The sequence below is a fragment of the Desmodus rotundus genome, chromosome 6 (genome assembly GCF_022682495.2).
Source record: "Desmodus rotundus isolate HL8 chromosome 6, HLdesRot8A.1, whole genome shotgun sequence".
Lineage (NCBI taxonomy): Eukaryota > Metazoa > Chordata > Mammalia > Chiroptera > Phyllostomidae > Desmodus > Desmodus rotundus.
The window spans coordinates 103,847,995-103,866,639 of NC_071392.1; the positions used below are offsets into that span (position 1 = coordinate 103,847,995).

General features: G+C 45.1%; 1 protein-coding gene and 1 non-coding gene across 5 annotated transcripts in view; one reads left to right on the forward strand and one right to left on the reverse strand.

The window, feature by feature from the left end:
* EYA2 (EYA transcriptional coactivator and phosphatase 2) overlaps positions 1 to 3,003 on the reverse strand; it is a 205,769-nt gene extending 202,766 nt beyond the window's left edge. For 2 of the 4 annotated variants that reach the window (XM_053927001.2, XM_053927002.2), the window contains exon 1: positions 2,613 to 3,003. The gene's annotated coding sequence lies outside the window, so the exon portion shown is untranslated. Of the gene's footprint in view, positions 1 to 1,375; positions 1,676 to 2,612 lie in introns of those variants that run through there. The other 2 variants (XM_053926999.2, XM_053927000.2) reach the window with 2 other exon arrangements.
* A 3,898-nt stretch (positions 3,004 to 6,901) lies between these two features.
* LOC112304293 (U6 spliceosomal RNA) lies at positions 6,902 to 7,003 on the forward strand. The gene has a single exon (XR_002974736.2). It is a non-coding gene; the product is annotated as a U6 spliceosomal RNA (small nuclear RNA).
* The last annotated feature ends 11,642 nt before the right edge of the window (positions 7,004 to 18,645 follow it).

The following is an 18,645-nucleotide window of genomic DNA, read 5'->3' on the forward strand; positions in this document are numbered from 1 at the left end:
GGGCATTCCAGCTGAGGACACCTAAAAAACATCTGGTGGAAGGAGCAAGGAGGAGCCCTCGTTCTGAGCTGGTTATGGTTGGATTTCTGCATAGCTCGGCTCTCCTGCCCAGGACACAAGTTATCTTTGGAAAAGTAACTGAAAAAATAAGGAAACGGTTTCTCCTTTGTGGGAAAGGAGTCATCTTGTCACGGGGGAACCAGAAGCGGCTTAAAGTGGACGTGCCTGGACTGGGTGCACTTTCTCACAAGCTGCAGGGCTCTCAATAGCTTGCTCCAACCTAAATCAAGTGCCCTTAGCTGCACCACAGGGCGTTTTTGCTGAGGACTTTTTTCACTCTCCCCACAGCAGCTAGCATTGTTATCAATTTATCCGTCTGGAACAAGGCTTGCTTGCTGATCTCTTACATGCAATTTAAAGCAGAAGCAATACCCCAGATTTGGAGCCGTGTGTCTTGGGTGTTTTTGCCAAATGGTAATCCTGTAACAAGTCAACAAGTCGTATCTCTTTATGACGTGTTTAATACACAGCAAAAGGCATGAAAAGAGGATTCGAAAACCTAAGTGATTAAAACAATCTGTTTTCTAAAAACCCCCAAGTACTAGGATAACGTCTTCACTTTATTTATTTTACTTCACTCCCTTTAGTTATTTAATATTTAGGAAAGAGATTTATGTGCTTATAGAGTATGCTCATACACACAGCCCCTACACTAGGTGAGCTATTTCAAGATGGAGGAAAAATTGCTCATTCCTTTAAGATAAAATAATCATACTGTAAAGCTTAAGTGGCAAGAGAAGAATAGCATAGCTTATTAACTATGTATGGGACAAATGAACTCATTAAAAGGTCCAGGCCCTTTCAAATGTAGCTGGCATTGGTCAAAATTGCAAAATTTGGAGTTTCTCCCAAAAGCCAAGGAGATTTCAAACATAAACGTGATATTACACGTAGTCAAAAGCAAGATTCAAGCCATCCTCACTTGTTATGTAAATTTTTTATCAACTTTCCTTAATCGGAGGATGTCTAAATGCAAGGAAGTATACAGTTTAAGGGGTTTAAAGTGATGGAGAGAGAAAAGTGGGGGAGAAAAATGGGTAAAGTTGCCTGAAAGATTTTTTTCACCAAGATTATTTTAAAAAGGAGGTGCCTCTCTCTCTTCCTCCAAATGGGCCATGATGGGTAACAGGGCTGCTAGCTCCGAACTCACGCTGGTAGCAGCAATTTCACTCAAGCCAGAAAGGGCTCATGCAATTAATACATTCGGTTTGGAACACAACTGTCCGCTGGTCATAATTTCCTCTGGAAGGGAGCTCCCTAACTCAAACATAAGTCAGCGCTCAAACTCTTCCTTGATGTTTGTAAATCGTCCTACCTCCTCTCTGCTCGGAGATCGGCTCCTCACTCTGATGTGCGCTGTTTCACTGCCCCTCGTAATTAAACGGTACCTCCAGCAGGAGTGATTTATACTTCGACGTTATAAAAAAAAAAAAACTAATTAAAGATTACGTAGCATTTCGGGGAAAGGGGGAAAAAAAAGAAAATACAAAAATGCCGCATCAGTTTTGCTTTTGAAAAAGAATCATTTCGAACGCAGAAGAGCGCACGCTTGTCCCTCCTAACCGAGGCTTCGCTGGGGGGTGACAGGGACCTCACACCGCCAAGGCGCCTCACTTTCAGCAGCTGAGAAATGCGCATGGAGGATTTTGTGATGCGAGGGGTTTTTTGTTTGTTTGGTTTTGGTTTTGTTTTTTACCAGTCAAGCTTTCCTAGCATTCCCTGAGCTTAAAAAACTATTTATTTGGGGGCAGGAAATACACTTAGGAGGTAGGGCCAGCACGGCTCTTCAACCTCCAGATCTCAGGACCAAAAACAATTCCGTTCTCTACTCTCTCCACTACGACAAAATTCTCTCCTCCTTCTAAGCATCCTTTGGATGTAAAGTTTTTTAAGTTTCAGCTCCAACTTCAGCAAGCGCCAGGAAGCCTGCTCCGGTACGAAGCCCGGAGAGCTGGACCAGCGCAGGCCGAGCGCAGACGGGCTTTAAAAAAGAAATGTAGCCTCAAGGACAAGGCTCAGCGAGCCATTCCAGCCCCATTCCTGGGATCCTAGCGATTGCTCCTCGGTTACCCGATAAACAGCGCCCAAGGGCGTGAGTTGGTTTCCGGCTCCCGGTGCCTCTTCGGTCCGATCGCGGGAGCGCCCCTTAACGCGAACCACCCGAGCCATAAAACTAACCAAACGCACAGTCCAGAAGCATCCCTACCGCTTGCGCGCCATGCACTTGTCCCGCGCGCGGGAGTGCAAACTTCAGGGTCGTTGCCCCACGAGCGTACGGGGAAACTGAGGCCCCGGGAAATCCACCCCGGAGCCTGGGACGGATTTTCTCGAGAGAGGATCTGCCTGTTGTCCCCGCTGCCCTTGTGCCGGAGGAGTCCTGAGAGCCCGGGGCGCCCGGATCCGGCCCGTGCGTCCCCAAGCGCCCCGCCAGCTGCGGAGGCCCGGGCCTGGCAAGTGCCGCAGAGTGGCGCCAGGCTAGGGGGTCCACGTCCACCCCGGCCCGGCAAATCCCGGCGGGCGGCCTGGGGGTGGGCGCCGCGCCTCGTACTCACCGCGCGCAGTGGAGAGGGCGCCCCGGCGCGGTGCCGGCTGGTCGACCTGCGGACGCGGGTCCGAAGCGGTGGGGCGACTGCGGCGGGCAAGTTGCCGCCTCTGCTGCCGCCGCTGCCTCCGCCTCCGCCTCCTGGGCTGCAGCGGCCGCTGCTTGCGCGGGGAGGACCGGCCCCTTCCCCTCCTCGGGCCGGGCCCTCCCTCTGCCCCCGCCCGGGTCCCCGCGCCGATGCGTGGGCGCGTGGGGGCGCCGAGGCGCGGCACGGGGCTTGGCGGGCGAACACCTCCGGCGCCTGGACGCGGGGCTCGGGGCTCCGGCCCTGCAGCTGCCTCCGCGCTGCTCTCAACGCCTGCAGCCCAGCGGAGCACGCTCGCTCCTGCTGGTCCTGGAGGAGGCGAGGGCCCAGCCTCCTCCCCACCCACCGACACCCCACACCTCCTCCCTCTGAACCCAGGCACGGCCTCTGAGAAAGGAAAGACTGCTTGGAAGGAACAACAATTACCCTGAATTCATTCATTCATCCCTCCCTCCATTCAACCTACATCGTCTACTGTGCCAGGAACAGCACCTGGGAGATTTAGCTAGACCCAGACAGACGAGTTTTCTGCGCTTCGGGAACGTACATTCACATGGGAACACAGACCATAAACAATCAACTAAAGAATCAAGACAATTTCAGAAAGTTATAATTACTATGGGGAGGGCAGATTATGCGCTGTGGCAAGGGGACAATGATCTTGGAAGACCTCTCTGAGGATGTGACTGACACCTGCTTTAGAAGAAAGTGCCATTGCTGGTGGCATCTGTGGGAGGAGGGTTCAGGGGTCCCCATTCAGCCATTCTACACATAGGGACACTGAGGTCCCCAAAACTTAATTGGTTTACCCAAAGTCAGTGGCGTAACCCCCTCCACACACACCCCGAAACTAAGGCACCCCACTTACCCATCCTCTCACGGCCACCTCTCTCAGCCTTCCCCACAATAAACTGGCTTCGACAGAGTCTGGGTAGCGTTTTTCTCCCTCTCGCCTGCTTTCTAAGGTCTATGAACCCTGCTGTGGGACTCCTAGGGCGCTTCAGTCCCCAAACAATACCAACCACTGCCTTTGTTAAGCTCAGTAACGTGCAGGGGGTCCGGATAAATCTGGATTTCACAGAAACGGGGAATGAATTTCAGTATCCGTATGTCCGATGCAATAGGGGGTACAATCTTACACTTCAAAAGTGGTCACTGGTTCTCTGAAGTTAAATTGAACTGGGTGCCTTATTTTTATTTTTCTTTGCTAAATCTGGCAACTCTAAGCCCCACCCTTCCTTATTTCCTTTAATCTCTCAAAGAGACTGAAATGGAGACGCTGCGAGCATGCCCCTTTTACAAATGATCAAGTCTAAGTTCAAAGAAGGCAGAAAGTGGCTGGGCCAGGGCTGAAATTCAGGTCCGGCTGACTCCAAGGCCCTTGATTTTGAGATAATGATACAGAGCCCTCAAGTCCAGTTGTAGGGTCACCGGGAAGCTGAGGAAACTTAAGCTTCTGGGCCCCTCACTTGCTGGGCCCCTCGCTTGCTGGGCCCCTTTCTAGGGCCTGGATAGGGGCCTAGGAATGTGTCCGCACGGTCCCTGGTTCCTGTAAAATGAACAAAAATCATTTGCTTTTGACAGTTAACAGCAATCAGCAGAAGCCACTGTCTCCTTCCACTTAGATTCCCCACTGCCGCACTTGACCTTGAGTAGGTGGGTGTGGAGCGGCCAGTGGTGTTTTGGGGATTCAGCCAAAAGAAAGTTCATTCGGGACTTTGTGATGTTTCAGCTTCTTAAAAATCTGAATTTGTTGTGATTTCTTTTCTTAATTCAAAGAAAAATTTACCCGTGTGCTTTCATTTTGGACTCATAATTTTGTATTATTTTTCTTAAATAAGACCCCCCAAATAGCATATGCAGCAGGCCCCACTCTAACCAGGTCCACCTCTGGTCATAGCTTATTCCAAGCCCTCCCTACTCCCAGAACTTCAGACACGCACACGTATTCATTCGGTAAGCACAGATGTCCTCCCACGAGCCAGGTAAGGGTGAGGCCTGCTGCTTCTGGGTGGAGACGCCTCTTCTGCTTTCTCGGTGTAGAACGGGCATAGGTACTTGGCCTTGGTTTTCTCATCTCTAAAAATGAAGACAAAAGGACCCATCTCATATTATTATTGTGACCAGTCCCTGAGATGCTGTTCGTAAAACACCTTGTCCTGTTACTATTGCTGGCCTAGTAATTGCTCCAGTATGACGACTGTACCTACAACTTCATTGCCCGTCACACCTTTGCAAGAAGCTTCCAGTCATTATCAGAACAGCAGCTGACGGCTGTCCACGGGGGTTGAACGTATCTTGGCCCACGAGCCTTGACATACCGTCGTTTAAACAGCGTCCGTAGGCAGAATTTGTTTTCCTTGAAGGAATAGCATGAAAGAGACTGGAATGGGAAGAAACCAAATGGATGACATGCAATGAATATAAGTGTGTATGTGTATGGATACACTGGATCAAGATGTGAAATGCCTTTCTTCTTGCAGACCATGGGAGAACACTTACTAACTAGGGATAACCTGTGGGAGACAAAGGGTTCATCGATTTCCTTCCAACCGTTTTACTCTTTCACCAGAATCTGCCCCATTATCTCATACATCGCAGCCACGCCCCCGAGAGAGCACCAGGAGGCAGGTGCTTATTAATTTTATTTTTCCTTCTCTTAGGGCAGTGGTTCCCAACCTTGACTGCACATTAGCGTCTCTAGGGGACCTTTAAAAAATCCCCGTGCTGGGGCCCTACCCCAGACCAATTAAACCAGACTCTGGGGGGGGGGGGACGGAGGCATCAGTATTTTTTTAAAGCTCTCCTGGTGATTCCAGTGTGTGGCAGAGAGACGGCTAGAAGCCCGGTCTTTGGGAGAATGAGGACGTGACCCCAGATTCACAGCAGAGGAGGCAGCAGCAGAGACAGGACTGAAGGCTCCCAATTCTTAGTGAAGATCCTGAACTGCAACCACCCTCCTATGTAAGATTGCCCCCTTTTTGTTCCTTTCTTTCCCTTGATTTTTTATTTCTGAAGTGTTTGGGCTCCTTTTAGAATGATTCCAGACAAAATTTGAAAATGTTAAACTGTGAAACAGATTCTTTGGAGTGTAGACCACAGGCATGCCTACCCTGAAAGAAAACACTTTTCCCCCCCAGAGTCTTCCATGTAAATATCCTCTGAAGCCAGAAGACCAGCCTAACCTTGAAAACTACAAACTTCACAACATATCCAACATACATATACATATCCTACAAACACACGTGTATTCTCCATGCCAAAATCATGCCTTATTTCTCTGCACATTTCTTTCCCACATGCAGAGACCTCCTCTACGGAAAAAGTACTCCATTTAAAAAGTGTGTTTATTTAAACCTTGGCTCTTTCCAAAAAGGATTTGAGGTGGCATGCAAAAACATATATATGGCAGCAGAAAAAAGAACACAAGGAAAAACAGTGGAGGGAAAACATGGGGAGGGAAAAATGAAAGTCAAGGGTGAGGTTTGTGCATAGAATATGGGCTAGGGGGACTGAGACTTAGGTGCTGAGCTTCCTGGCAGCCAATGCAAAGAAGAAAATGTGATCAATTACATTAGTGCCTTTCCAACTTTCTGTTATTCAAATGTAAGCATGTTGTGCCCGTTTCAGTGGCACATATGAGGGGACACACACACACAAAACGGAATCATCTGGAGGGTGGGCCCCTTGTACTACAGGCTTCCTCTGCTAGGTGAGTGTTCTAGGAACCCATCTGTATCAGTGTGCCAGCTGGTGCTGTTGTGAGAGGCTGCATTCAGCTTTAGTGGATTTCTTTTGAAGACTCTTCCAGTGGGTTTCCCCCCTTCATGACGGGTGATTTATGAGCATACCTGCCCACACCACGCGCTGACTGTTTAGCAGTTTTTGACCAAAACCAGCATGACCCCTGTGCCCCACCCTCCCTATTCACCAGACCTTGCCCAAAGCAACTTTTTGTTTGTTTGTTTCCCTGGATTAAAAAAAAAAAAAGTCCTTAAAAAGAAATGTTTTGCCAATGGGGAAGGGGTGAAACAAGCAAACAAAAACGGCAGAAGCACTAAAAGGCATCAAAATCCACGAGTTCAAAAACTGTTTTGAGCTGTGTAATAAATGTCTCAATAGGTGTATCGCACCAAATGGAGCGTACTTGGGAGGCGAGTGAGCTTTAAACGTGTAAGAATAAATACACAATTTTTATAAATAAAGTCCATTTTGGGGGTCCCCCATCGTATACTAAAACTGAAACTAAACAAGGAAGATCGGTATGGCCACCGCGCAAGGATGACACGCAAATTAGGGACACATTCCATACTTTTATAGAGGAGTTAAAGAGAAAAAAGGTCAAGTAGGCTAAGAAACTCAGTGTGAAAGAAGGTGAAGGATCCCAGCCCTACCTTCACGCCTCACACCTTTCTCCGGAGGGTACTGTAGAGGGTCTTGAAGGAAACCCAAAAGCTCTGCAGAGACAAGATTGAAAGGCATGGATTTCAAAGTGCTTCACTCTGTCCGTGATTCTCGATGTCCATAAGACAGAAACAAACAGAACGACTTGAACAAATCAGAACTTTTTCTGATATTGGTCAGGAGAGAAGTTTTCCTAGGGGTCCTTATAAAAGGGGCACACACTGTGTGTGGGCGGGTGGGGCAGGGGGCTTTCGCAAACACGTGAGATATAAAATATTCCATTACCCTGCGCTGGCTGCTGTACCTCAGTGGATTGAGCACAGGCCTGGGAACCAAAGGGTTGCCGGTTCCATTCCCAGGCAGGACACATGCCTGGGCTGCAAGCCAGGTTCCCAGTAGGGGGAGTGCGAGAGGCAACCACATACTGATGTTTCTCTCCCTCTCTTTCTCCCTCCCTTCCCCTCTCTCTAAAAATAAATAAATAAAATCTTTTAAAAAACCCCTCCATTACCCACCCCGAATTTTCATTATATTATATATTTGTATGTAGATAAGAAATATATCTCTCTCACATACGCCCTGTCCCTAAAACACAAATGCAGGCATACTTGAACAAACCCCCAGTAAACGGGTTCCCAGTAAACAGCCTCTTTGTTTTTAATACCCAAGCTTCACGGAAGGCGCGTTTCTCATAACCTACAGACCAGTATTTATAAAGAAAAACATATACTTGTATCCCCAAAACTCAATGTAACATTTCTATCAGAATGGCACCCAGGGAAAGTAACTTTTCAGCTATTGTTGAGAGAACGTTTGAACCACATTTGGAAAAGTCCAGCACGGAACAAAGAAGGAGACAAGCCATGGGGTGCGGCCGTGTCGTCAGGCGCACACCGACTACTCATCTGGCGGTTGGGAAGCCAGGCCTTAAGCATTTCAGGCCCTAACAAGCTGCTTTGACATGTGGTAAGCATTTTAAGTGCCTCGTTCCATTATAGAAGACTACTTGGTGGCTTGGGTTGCCGTGTCTTACAGGATGATTTTTTTCCATTTAACGCCACAAGAAACCAACTCTTGGGTATCTTTTTAGGCAGAGCAACAGAATTTCAGGATCACCAATGTTCAGTGGGAGACGCTTATTTCCGTATGGGGAGGGACCTTTGAGACACCCATACATGCTGCCCTCAGACCCGTGGTTCTCAGCTTCACTCCATTCAGTCTCTGCTCAAACGCCCCCACCCCAGCCAGGCCCTCCCCGACCACTCTGATGAAACCAGCACCCTCAGCCAGCACGTGCCTTCACGGCTCCACAACACTACATTGCATACGTACCTGTTTAACTGTTCACGGTTCGTCTCCCCTCCAGAATATCAGCTCCGTGTGGGCAGGGACTTGGCTGTTTTTGCTCATGGCTGCATCCTCAGTGCCTGGAACAGTGCCTGGTGCACAGGGAGGAACTCAATGAGTGGTGACTGAATGAAGACGAAGTGCAAATGAAATGGGATGGCTTTTGACGCTGCCCAGAATGACCACAGTTGTGCTGCCCTTTCTCATTCCCTTTACCGCCCCCCTGAAATAAATACACAGGAATAAAAGGGATTGAGAAGCCCGTTCTTCTGAGGGACCACACAGAGCTCAAGATAAGGTCAAGGTTGTCTTCTCTTTTTCCCTTATGCTCTCTCTTTCTCTTTGTTCTTCAGTGAAAACCTCGAGGATTCAAAGATGGGGAATGGAGGTTAACCCAGGTGGCTAAAGGCCGTTCTTTCCTTCATGGACTTGTTAGGAGGCAACAGAAGGCACCAAATGAGAGGAGGATGAGATGGAGCTTTGGCTGGAGGATGGTAAAACCCAACAAAGGAACAGCTTCTGTGCAAGATCCTTAGTTATGAGCAGCTTTCCAATCGCTGTGTGTGTGAAGAGTGCGCATACGGCTCCAAGCAGGTTCTCACAGCCACGCTGGGCTCAGGCTGGCTTTCCAATAAGAGCCCCAAGCATTTCCACCCCTCACTTCTTTGGCATTTCCTTCAAAGACCTGCCACTTTTTGTTTTTTTTTTCATCCTATGGAAAGCAGATAGGATGGCTTTTAAATACATTTGGCTTCTCTCTCCTCCTTGATTTTAGTTAAACATACTATCTTTGATGGTGAACAAAACCAACCGGTCTTCAGTATGTATGGGAGGGATGACCTTGGAAATGTTGACTGAGAGACATCAGAGATCTCCAGAATCCAACCAGATATTGTTGTAAATTCTAAAAGAATCTGTGGTCCTGGAGACATAAGGAGTACCCAAACAGACTATAGGAGTCCCTCAAGTTCAAAGGTCTAGAGACTTCCTGTCAAGATGGCAGAGTGGTAAACACTGCGTTAGCCTCCTTCCACGACCACGTCAAAATTACAACTAAATTATAGAACACCTGCCTTGAGAACCACCTGAAGTCTAGCTGAACAGAATTTCTGTAGGTAAGTAAATAAAGAAGCCACATGGAGACTGGTTGGAAAGGCAGAGATGAGAAATGGGCTGGCCTTCCACCCATGTGTGGTGGTTAAGAAATGCAGGGGTTATCTTGGCTTTGGAAGCCCCCTGAGGAGCAAAGGATCCCAGCCCCACCCTGAGCTCCCCAGCCCAGGGCACCAGGGCCAAGAAGAGGAGTCCCCATAACACCTGGCTGTGAAAACCAGCCAGGACTGCACCCCAGTGAGGCAGGAAGCTGCTGTCGTCCCAGGCATCCCTCCCGAGGAGCCTGCCAATGGGCTGATTTGCTTACACCCTCGCTTGCTTCAAGCTCCAGTGCTGGGGCAGCAGCTTGAAAAGCACCAGGGACTTCGGGCCAGGAACTAAATTGACTAGCTGCAGGGCGAGGCCTGGAGGGGCAGGGGGCAGGGCAGCCTTCTCTGGGGACAGAATTGTAGGCAGGTGCCACTGTTCCCTTGTTCGGCCCTGTCCCCATCCAGTTGCAGTGGCAGGTGGGCCCCAACTCTGAGCTCTCTGTTAACCAAAGGTCCAGAGAGCTTTTGAGCATGGAACACTTTGAGAGTGAAAGGGACACTATTAATAAAGCAAAAACCAGGACTGTCCCAGACAAACAGGGACAGATAGCCATGCCACCTAAGCAGGGTGACTTAGACATGTCCAGAGAACCAAGGATGTATCAAATGTAATCAGGTAATCACATGGGAGGTAGCTGCAAACTTCCATGAGTAGACCAGGGGCCGCGAGCTGCCCTTCCTGCAGTGATAAATTGACATAACAGTTCTCATTATGGTTCAGGGTATCCCATCCACAGCTCTGACACTCCTCCACTGCCCGGGACCAAATCACTGGTTGTTACACAACCTCATCACACTGAGAAATGTTCTCTCCAAACCCATGAGATGATATGATGAATTCCTACGTGGATATTGAGAGCACTTTCCCTGGATTCTGCAGTTGCGAATCTTGACTCTGCGGGAATCTCTAGAACATGTGCCAGGGATCCCTTGGGCGGTCGGGTGAGGTCTAAGGACATCATCTCAAAACAATGCTTCGACACACACAAGGATGCATACGATGCGCCCGTGGTGCTGGGAACACCGCCCGTCGACAAGAAAAGAATGAACGGGTTCTTACCTCTTGTCGTCATACACAAAAATCGACCCAGAGTGGATCACAGACCTGACCGCAGGTCCTAGAACCATGAACTTTCTAGAAAACAACATGGGAGACAATGATTGCAGGTCCAGGGTTGGTTAAGTTTTGTTATGGGAGAAAACGTTCATAAACTGGACCTCATCAGAGTTTAAAACTTTTGTTCTTTAGAAGACAAAAGTGAGAAAACAAAAAGGCAAGCTACAGACCAGGAGAAATGCCATACGTCTATCAGACAGATATTTAAAGGAAACATGAAAGGAATACATAACAAATATATGAAGAACTTTCACAACTCAATAGATGACAAATAACTTAATTTTTTAAAAGGGCAGAAATTTTGAACAGACACTCTAAAAAGGAAGATATGCACGTAAAAGATGTTCGCCATTTTCAGTCACCAGGGGAATGCAAATTAAACTATAATGAAATGCCATTACACATCCATTAGATCGGCTAAAATTGAAAGACTGACTATAGCTAGAGTTGTCAAGGATGTGGAGCAATTAGACTCTCTTACGTGGCTGGTGGGAATGTGAAAAGGCGTAACCACTTTGGAAAATAGTTTGGCAGTTTCTTAAAAAGTTAAAAATTCCCCTACCATCTGACACCCAAGTGAAAAGAAAACAGAAGTCCACAGAAAGATTTGTATGTGAATGTTAATAGCAAGTTTGTTTGTAACAGCTAAAAACTGGAGACAGTGTAATTGTCCATCAGCAGGTAAATGAATAAACACCTTGTGGTATATCCATACCACGAGTTAACTACTTAGCAATAAAAAGAATAAAAGCCATGTATGATAAACACACAGCGTGGATAAATGTCAAAATCATTATGTTGAGTGAAAAGGCCAGATTCCCATCCCTGCCCACAAAATAGACTCATAATGCATGATTTCATTTAGGTAGAATTTTCAAAAATGCAAACTAATTTATAGAGACAGAAAGCAAAGCAATGGTCGGCCGTGGATGAGTGTGGTAGAGAGATGGATTATACACGGGCAGAAAGAAACTGTTGTGGGGTGGGGGGTGAAAAAGTCCATTGTCTTGATTGTGGTGATAGTTTCATGATATCTATATATCTATACATATGATATAATTTAACACTTTATTTTCACTTTATGTTTCAATTAAACCTCAATAAAAATATTAAAACATTGGGATATAGTCATGAGTTTCTTTATTAACGCATTAAATAAGTGAGATCTAGCACCAGCCTTCATAGCTTCCACAATTTGGAAACAATGCTGAGTATAAAAGATATTTGAGGATATTTGTAACAACCAAATATAATAAATATGAAAGCACCTGCGATTTGTGTCGGTGACAGAGTCACAGGTCCTGCTAATGCTACTGTGGTTTGTTGTCACATTCATATTTGAAAGGAATGCTCAATTTCACTTAGAGGTTGGTGAAAATAAATACACTTTTTTCCGTCCACATTTACAGATTTCCCCCTGCCGCCAAATTCTAGCCATGGACCCCAGGTTAAGAGTCTAGCTGGAAGCAGCCTCAGCTAAGTGACTGAAGATAATAATCTCCCGAGAAGGTAAGCATATTTAACCCCCAGGAATATTTAGAGTTTATTATAGAAATATCAAGAATGGGAAAGAAATTTTAACAGTAAGCATATTTTAACTGAGATAAAATTCAGAAATAAATGTGGAAATACTTGACAGGGTCCAAAATCCTGATATTAATGTTTTTGTTAAGACAGAATCTGTTTATATTTAGTTAATGTACATATTTGAAGAGACTTATGTTTAAGAAGTATGGGACTATTAAGATAACATGTTGGTCAGACCTACTGAGGATAGTTGAAAATGTAATTGAATCATTGCTTAAACATGCAATTTTAAAAGTAAAGTCTTACTAAGTTTCTATGCAATCATTGGCAAGCTGAAGAGAAAAGATTTACCGTATAAGTGAGATTTATTAGATTCATAAGAATGGATCGAGCAAGTAGAAACATTGGACGTTTGAAGTGTTTGCAGAGAAATCCAGAATATTAAATTTAGAAATGCCTTTTAAAATATTTATAGGCATTTAATTAGTTAAGCTTATAAGTGGGACCAAATACTAATCAATCGCTTCTTTAAAAACAATGGCCGATTTTTGTTTTTCTAGCCTTAGAAATAGAACAACAGATTTGAAAAGGAAATGTAAAAACACAAGCAGGAAAACCAGGTTTGGGAAATTGTCATTTTCGTTGTTCCAAATTATTTCCTAGACTTTGCGTACAGCCTATTCTGATACAAATCCCACCCCAAATCACATCACACAGTGTGGAGGACGGAAAATGGAACGAGCCACAGAAATCCAGGGTCCTTCTCTCATCTCCTGCTTATTTTTCACCTAAGCATCTGTCCTGTCCCCTTGTTGGGGCCTCTGCCATTGGAGGAATTAGCCACAAACACAAGAAAATTCTTTTCAGTGACCTAAGGAGAAGGAAGGTCACTCATTACACTGGGCTTAGGAACAAATTTAAATGACCAAACCACTTAATTTTTCAAAATAGTGGAATATAAACAAAATGCTAAACTGGTGAACAAATGTGCATTCATTGCCAAAACCCAGTTGGTTTGGACAGCATTTCCCCCCAGTCCCTTCGGCAGAGCTGAATCCCTCGGCCTGCCCTGTCCAACAGTGTAGGGAATTCTCAAGGGAAATAAAATAGCCTTACAATAAGCATTTTTAACAATTTACAACACTAATGGCCACTAAAGACCAATATATTAACTTCTCTTCTCGCAGAGTTACTGGGAAGACATAAAATAAAATAATCTTTTTATGATCTCCTCAATTTGAGGTCATTTCTTCCTTTATCAGATAATTCTCTTTCAGAATTCAGACTGTATTAGTTAGGATATCAGTTTGACTGCTGTGACAGACAGACATTTCTCAAAAGTAGCTTTTGTTTGATATTCTTTTTTCTCACTTAGATGTCTGGGTAAGTAATTGATGGCTGCTTTGGTGGCTCCACAATGATGTGGGATCTAAGGCCCCTCTGCTTTATTGCTATGCCATCATCAAAAAGTGGCTTCAGTTTTATAGCCCAAAATGGCTGCCCTGACTCCAGTCATTACATCTGCATTCCAACCAGCAGGAAGGGGGAGAAGAGCTGTAGGGCTCACTCCTTTCTCCTAAAGGAACTTCCCAGAAGTTAAACGTATCATCTCCGTTCACAGCCTATTGACCACACCATAATAATGACATCACCACACTTAGCTGCATAGGAGATTGGGAAATAATAGACTTTAGAAGAAGCATTTGCTAGATGTAAAACACATAAGCTATGAATAGTTCAAAATGCATTTATCAGGAGTTCCTACAAATCGGTAAGACCAAGCCAAACGATCCAGTATGGTAGTGAATACAGAGCATGAATGTGCAACCAAACCATGAAGTAGAAGAGGCCAATAAACATTTAAAAAGACACTCAACGTTATTAAAAATCGGGAGTACCCAAAGTAAAATACTCAGAAATATTATTTTGTACCTTCATATTAGTCAACACAAAAAAGATGAGTAACAACCAGTTTGGATAAAGTTGTGAGGAAGCGGATACGCTCCTAAAGTATTGGGAGATAAAGAAGTGATTCGGCCTCTGTAGAGGAAAGTTCAACAATCAAATATATGCATATATTTATAAATTATATTTTAAATTTATACATTCATATTATTTTATGTTTTAAATTGTGTATATTCATATACATCTAAAGTATGCATACCTTTCATGGCAGAAATTCAACTTCTATTAATCTCTCTTGGAAAAAGAATCCCGTAGGAAGGGCCCCAGGAAACATATATAAACATCCTCATCGAGGTATTATAACAGCAAAAAGTTGGAAACCGGTTAGGCCAATAGGGAATTGGTCAGATAAATTAGGGTTTAAACATTGCAGCATTTAAAAAGAGAAAGTAGAGGTGTATGTTCACGAAATCTCTCCAGGATATCATTAAACGAAAAGGAACTACAAAACAAATATGCAAAATATGATCTCATTTATGTTGAAAAAATTGCACAAAACACAACTCCGTCTCTCTCCATCTCTCCGCCCCCTCCAGGTAGTCGGGGGACGTGCACCTAAGGCTGATACCACTGGTTATTTAAAGGGAAGGCAGTTCGTTTTAGAGGGAGGGTAGAGGAGGAATCAAAGGCAACTTCAATTTATATGTATTCTTTGACTTTTAAAATGACAATAATGTATTAATGTATTAGTTGAGTGATTAAAAATAAATTGTAAGACCAATCATTTTAAAAAGACAAATGATTTCAGGCTAAAAGAAATAATATATATAAATCACACAGCACAGACCTGGCACATGATGAAACGCTGTCATTATTCTGTATTTTGGGAAGTGATTTTTGACAAAAATCTATTTCCCCAGAGGCAGGGTTCCAGGCTCTATCACTAATTTGCTTTGTGACTGTTCCCATGTCTGCTTCCCAACTGCTGCTCTGTGAAAAATGAAGGGGTCGGACTAAAGTCTCCCTCAGCATCAAATTCTGTGATTGGACACGTGTTGCAAAAGTCCACACAAATGGCTTGTGTATTCGTTTTCCCTTGCTGTGGAACACACGGTCACAAACTGAGTGGCTCAAAGCAGCGCACGCCAGCTCCCAGCTTCTGTGCGTCCGGAGTCCAGGCTCGGCCTCACTGGGGCCTCTGCACAGTCTCCCCCGGCTGCCTCAAGACCCGGGCAGGCTGCGCTTTCGCCTGGAGGCTGAAGCACGAGGGGAGGACCCCCTCCCAACCTCCTGTGCGTTGTTGGCACCATTTGTTTCCTGTGGCCGTATGACTGAGAGCCCCGCACCTGAGGGCGGTGGGCTGGAGGCCGCCCTCGGATCCCAGAGGCTGCCTGCAGTTTCCTGCCACATGGCCCTCACCCCGGGCAGTTCCAGTCACCAAACAGGGGCTCATACTCTTCAGAGGGAGCTCACGCTCACCTTAATCGGATCATGCCCACTATGGGGAGCTCACACTTACCTTAGTTCATACTCACCACAAAGAGTTCACACTCACCACAGGCAGTTCAACTCACCATGGTGAATTCACACTTATTATAGACAATTACACTCACCCTAATGAGTTTACACTCACCATAGGGGAGTTCACACTCACCCTAGGCAGTTCACACATAGCTCTTTGAGTCTTACGGGCCAGACTCTCTCTTACCTTAGTGCACGCTAGCAAGACAGGGTCCCCCACCCACACTCATACACACACACAACATATTTCTATACACTTTTATATATAAAATTCCTGTGATTTGTATGTATATAAATTAAATATACAAATATACAGATATATAAAAATTATATAGACATACATAGAATTACATATGTGTAAAGTATATACACATGTATACGAATTACATATATTGTGTATATATATAAAATCACACTCATGACTTCCTTCATCCTCACCATATAATGTAACCTAACTAAGGGGGTGGCATGCCATCACCTCTGCCATATTCTACTGGCTGGAAACAAGTGTCAGAGCACCCCCCGCCCCCGGCCCCCGCCGCCACCTACAGGGAATAACACCGCAGAGTGGAGATCACGGCGACCACCTTAGAATTCTGCCCGTCTCAACATCTCTAAGTTGCAATTATTTTTTTAAAAAACAGTCTTCTATCTTTTCATTGATAAGACATTGTATTTAGACAGTGGAGTAGGGAGGAGGAAAAGGGCTTTATCAGGACGGTAAAATTTCATGTCCAAAATGGAGTTTTGCAGCAAAGACGGCAAAGCTCGACTGCTGGAAATGTTATTTACGATTCAGAGCCTACTATATACACTAATTTTAAGTCGTCCCTTCAAGCCATCGAGCACTGAAAAATACATATTTAAAGAGCAGGTGAAATTGAATCACCTCTAGACAATTATTTTGAAAAATTAATTCCTGCCTGATATGAAAAAAAAATCAAGTCCATCATTTAGATTCCATTTTTCCCTGTAATTTTTTTGTATAGTCATATTAAATGCTGAGCACTGGGTGATTGGCATGCTTGGAGGGCAAAGTTAAGATTAAAGAATCAAATAAAATGAGTCCCTTTGAAAGGTGTATTTAGGCTGAGATCATTTGCATGGAATTGTGTGAAGCAAGGAGGAGAAGAACGAATCTGATATCCTTTCGAAAACATGGTGGCGTCAACCTAGGAGCAGACAGGCCCAGAAAATACAGGTGGACGGGAGGAAGAGGAAGGGAGAACGGATCCTCACGTTGACAGTGGCGTGTTAGGATCCAGTGGGTTCTGCTGGGATGATCAAGGCCTGCCCTTGATGTCAGGTGTTGAATCTGCAGTTCTGAGATGTAAACTTGCACTCCATCTGTACAGGGGGGCCTCTTCCATCCCAAGACCACATTGGCCTCTTGTACGGAGAGAAACAAACAAATCTGCAAACGCTTTTCTAAACTGGCCTAACGAAAAGTGTGTGGGGGGCAAGGTTTGGCTGGTCTTCTTGGCCTCCCAGCAAATGGATGATTTGCCACAACAGCTAAAACAAATGTTTCTGTTAGGGAGCCACTTCCCAGGCGAATAAACATCTTCAGCAGAAGTAAACATCGAGGGTATGAGGACAGAACAAAATAAAGTCCTTTCCAGCTGATGTTGTCAGTGGAGTAGAAATGTAGTTATGTGTGAAAGTGTCCTAAAGCAGCTGGCTTCGGGGTGGATTTTGTTTGTCCAACACAGTGTTTCAAAAAAGAGGTGTTTTTTTTTTTTTAAATAGATGCCCTCATTAATAACAAGAAAATTTCCTGTATCTGGATTCCTAATTTTCCCTGAACACTGGAGCATCTGTCAACACTAGGCTTATATTCCTGCCTAACTGGCATCAACTGATACTGAGTGGTGGTTATTCTCGCCAGTTCACCGCAGTCTCCACCACTTCTTCTTGTCTCATACCTGGCTTCCTTCATTCATCTCTACTCCCTGGCTCCTGTAGGAATTTGAATTTGCAGTCCTTAATTAGATGCATAGCTAAGCTTTTCAACTTGGAGGACATCAAGTCTAACCCTCTGATGTGACAAGTGGTGAAACCGAGGCAATCACAGAGTTAGGTAGAGACTGAACTGAACTAGATCCCGGTCTCCTGTCTTTTCCTGCCCGGATTTATTGAGATACTCTTGTCATATAACACTGTGTAAGTTCAAGTGTACAAGATGTTGATTTGATACACTTACATACTACAACATGATTATCACCACAGCATTAGCTAACGCCTCCATCACGTATAATTTCCATTTCTTTTTGCAGAGAGAGAACCTTGAATATGCACACCCTTAACAACTTTCAAGTACATAATGCAGTATTGTTCCCTGCGAGCACAGTGGGGAGTTAGATCACCGGGCGTTAGATCCCTACAAGCCCTTCATTTTCGAACTGGAAGTTTGTGCTCTTTGACTCCTAAGTGATTTCACTTCCTGCTGTGGCCCTGCTTCTGTTGCCCCACATCCGTCACCAGGAGGTGAAGTTCTCTAACTTTCTTGCCAATTACGTGACTAAAATGTACTATTGAAGTTTTTTTTGACAAACTTTAACTGCTTGGCGTCTGTTCAAGCAAAGGGTCTGCTCTGAGGCTCGTCGGGGACCTCTGACTGGAATTCGTCACCAAGGTGGAGTAGACCAGGTCATCCACTGGGACCGAGAAGACGATATACGAACTTTTACTTCTAATATGTCATTTTAATCTAAAATAATGACATTCGGCTTGACTCATACTTAATGTGCCCGTTGGCGTGGTGCCCCAAGCCCGACAGCATTCACAGTCTCGGGCCCCTGAGCGTGTCTGAGACTTCCAGAGAGAGGAGCTGGGCTTTTCTGGTACCTAGGGCTGGGGGGCAGCATGCTTCTTGGTAAGTCAATTAATTCATGCTGTGGAGAGATTAACAAATGCTACTTAAAATTATGTGTGT